The following is a 3,386-nucleotide window of genomic DNA, read 5'->3' as shown; positions in this document are numbered from 1 at the left end:
AATAAGCTGGTTGGGGGTGTGATAAATATAAAAATTGTACATTAATTAAATGTTTTATAATATAAATTTATAGTTTTTGTTTTATTAAATGTTTAAATATTATATGTTTTATAATAAATTATATAAAAAATAAGTTGTTATGTAATTATAAGTTTTTACTATTTTTACAGGTTCGATAAAATAAGAATAAACTTGGCGTTGCAAATGGGATTAAGATAATTCTTGGACCTGTAGAAAGTTGATGATAATATCAACAATATTGGTGACAAGCATGAGATAAAAATCTTCTCACAATTGAGATCAAATTAAGCAACAAACAAAGTTACCAAAGGAGTGGTAGTTTTACCATGCTCTAGTATTTTGATCATATCTCTCAAACTACTTGGTCAAATGGTTAAAATAAAATACCACAATTCAAAGAACTCAATCATCCACATGTTTTATTTTATGTGGAGAAGCAAAATTGGTTGTGAAGATTTTCAAAAGTGATGTGTATTAAAATATAATTTCTTAGAATACCAATGAAGACTTATGTGTAAAAAAATAATATTTTATTTGTGGTTGTCTCCCCAAATTTGGCTATAAATAGGGGTGCATTGTAATGAATTGAGATATCCCTCATTCTATGAACAAATCTTTAAGTTCATAATATTTCTCTCTTTATTTTTCCTTTATTTCATCATTTAAAAATAATTAGTATGTTAATTTCAAATTCAAATTTTTATACTTTGAATAATGAGTAGCTAACTTCCCAAGGTTGAGATGAAAAGGTGAAGCTCTTGGTATGATAATAAGGTTATTAAAAGTTAATAATCTATGTTTTATATTATTTAATCATTATTTATTGTTTATGTTATATTTATTTCTTTAAGCATTTTTATACCCTACTTATAAGTGGGAGTTTTGATTTATTGTTGCTATATGTTACACTAAATTCTTGATACCATTTAAATGTTTGTTTGGTTTTACCTACCATTTAAAGTGGATGCCTTGATTTATTATATATCAATATATCATATAATTAATTTCTTGGTACCATTTAAATGTCAGTTTGTTTTACCAACCATTTAAAGTGGGAACCTTGATTTAGTGTTTACAAATATATATAGCACAATAAATACTTGACAACATTTATAAGTTTTGATATATATTTTATACTTATAAGAAAATAGTATATAACATAATATAAATATGATTATTTAATATATTGGAACCATTTTATTAAGTGGATTTCAATCATGTTCATTAATGTTAACTTTATTAAAATATCAAGAGTGGATCCTCTAATCTCAACTACTTAAATTAAAATTTGAACAATTAAAAATTATCAATTAAAGATTCAAACAATTAAAAGAAAAACAAAAAACAAAAAGACATTGTATTGGACTTGTAATTACCGTAGCTTCCCTGTGGATACGATATCGGACTCACCGAATTGTACTACTTGCGGACAACTTGCTATTGGGAGTGCAACAATCAAAGTCACAACAGCTCTCAGCAGACCTAGAAGCCGATCATGCAAGCTCGGAGTAGGTCCTCCAGAATCTGAATCACCCTCTCTGATTGTCTGTCTGTCTGAGGATGGAAAGAAGTACTGAACAACAACTTAGTACCCAATGCCTTGTGTAGACTCTTCCAGAATGCAGACGTGAATCTCGGATCCCTGTCTGACACGATGGATACCGGAATCCGATGCAATCTGACTATCTCTCTGATGTACAGCTCTGTGTACTGAGTCATGGTGAAAGTCTTCTTGATCGGTAGGAAATGAGCTGATTTAGTGAGTCGATCAACTATCACCCATATGGAATTATATGCTCCAGTCGTCCTCGAAAGCCCTGTCACGAAATCCATAGTAATGTTCTCCAATTTCCACTCTGAAATAGGGAGTGGCCTAAGCTTCCCTGCATGTCTCTGATGCTTTGCCTTGACCTGCTGACATGTCATACACTCGGATACGAAACGCAGAATATCCCGCTTCATGCGCGGCCACCAATAAAGAGACTGAATATCCTTATACATCTTAGTACTCCCTGGATGGATGGAGTACGGGGTGCTGTGGGCCTCGCTCAAGATATCTGCTATCAGGAAATCACTGTCACAAACCCATAGTTGGTCCCTATATCTGACTATAACATCCACATATGTATACAGTCTCTGGCCCTTAGCCTCGTCCCTCTGTCTCCACTTTTGCAACTGCTCGTCGGTTGTACTGTCAGAGTAGCAATATTTGGGGCATCGCCCTTGGCATACACTGCAAGCTCGAACCTCTGAATCTCAGCCTGCAGCGATCTCTGTACCGACAAATGAGCAATCACTGCGTGCTTCCTGCTAAGTGCATAAGGTAGCTAATGTCACAGTCATAATCCTTCACTAACTCTAGCTACCTCCGCTGTCTCATGTTTAGCTCTTTCTGCGTGAAGAAGTATTTCAGGCTCTTGTGGTCAGTGAAAATCCAGTACTTATCCCCATACAGATAATGTCTCCTGATCTTCTAGGAAAATAATACGGCTGCTAGTTTGAGGACATGAGTCGGATAATTCTTCTCATGAATCTCCAGCTGTCTGAATGCATAAGCTATAACTCTGTCATGATGCATCAACACTATGCCCAAACCGAGCCTCGAAGAATCTGTATATACCACAAACTCACCCTGCCTCGATGGCATAGCTAGAACTAGTGCTGTGGTCAATGCTTGCTTCAGTCGATCAAAGCTCTCCTGGCACGCTACTCCCCAGATAAACTTGGCATTCTTCTTCGTTAATGCAGTCATAGGTACCGCAATAGAAAATAATCCCCGAATAAACTTTCTATAATAACTAGTCAATCCCAAGAAGCTACGAATCTCTGTGATGCTCTTAAGCACTCGCCAATCTCTGACTGTCTCAACTTTGCTGGGGTCGACCTCTATGACATATCGAGATACAATGTGGCCCAAGAATGCCACTTTGTCAAGCCAGAACTAGCACTTAATGAAGTTGGCATACAGCCGTGTTTCCTATAAAGTCTGTAGTACGGTCCTCATATGCTCACTGTGCTCCTCTCGGATAGATCAGGATATCGTCAATAAAAACTATGACGAACTGATCTAAATATGGCTTAAACACGCGATTCATGAGATCCATGAAGATCGTTGACGTGTTCGTCAAACCAAAGGGCATCACCATAAACTCATAGTGCCCATAACGCGTTCTGAATGCTGTCTTATGCACATCAGACTCTCTAACCTTCAGCTGATGGTATCAAGATCGGAGGTCTATCTTAAAAAATATCGATGCTCCCTGAAGCTGATCAAAATAATCCTCAATTCTTGGCAGTGGATTTTTTTTTTGATCGTGAATCTGTTCAGTTCTCGGTAATCAATGCAGAGCCACATGCTGCCATCT

This window comes from Primulina huaijiensis, chromosome 1 (assembly GCF_012295235.1).
Source record: "Primulina huaijiensis isolate GDHJ02 chromosome 1, ASM1229523v2, whole genome shotgun sequence".
In the NCBI taxonomy this organism is placed as follows: domain Eukaryota; kingdom Viridiplantae; phylum Streptophyta; class Magnoliopsida; order Lamiales; family Gesneriaceae; genus Primulina; species Primulina huaijiensis.
This window is presented reverse-complemented; position numbering follows the sequence as displayed.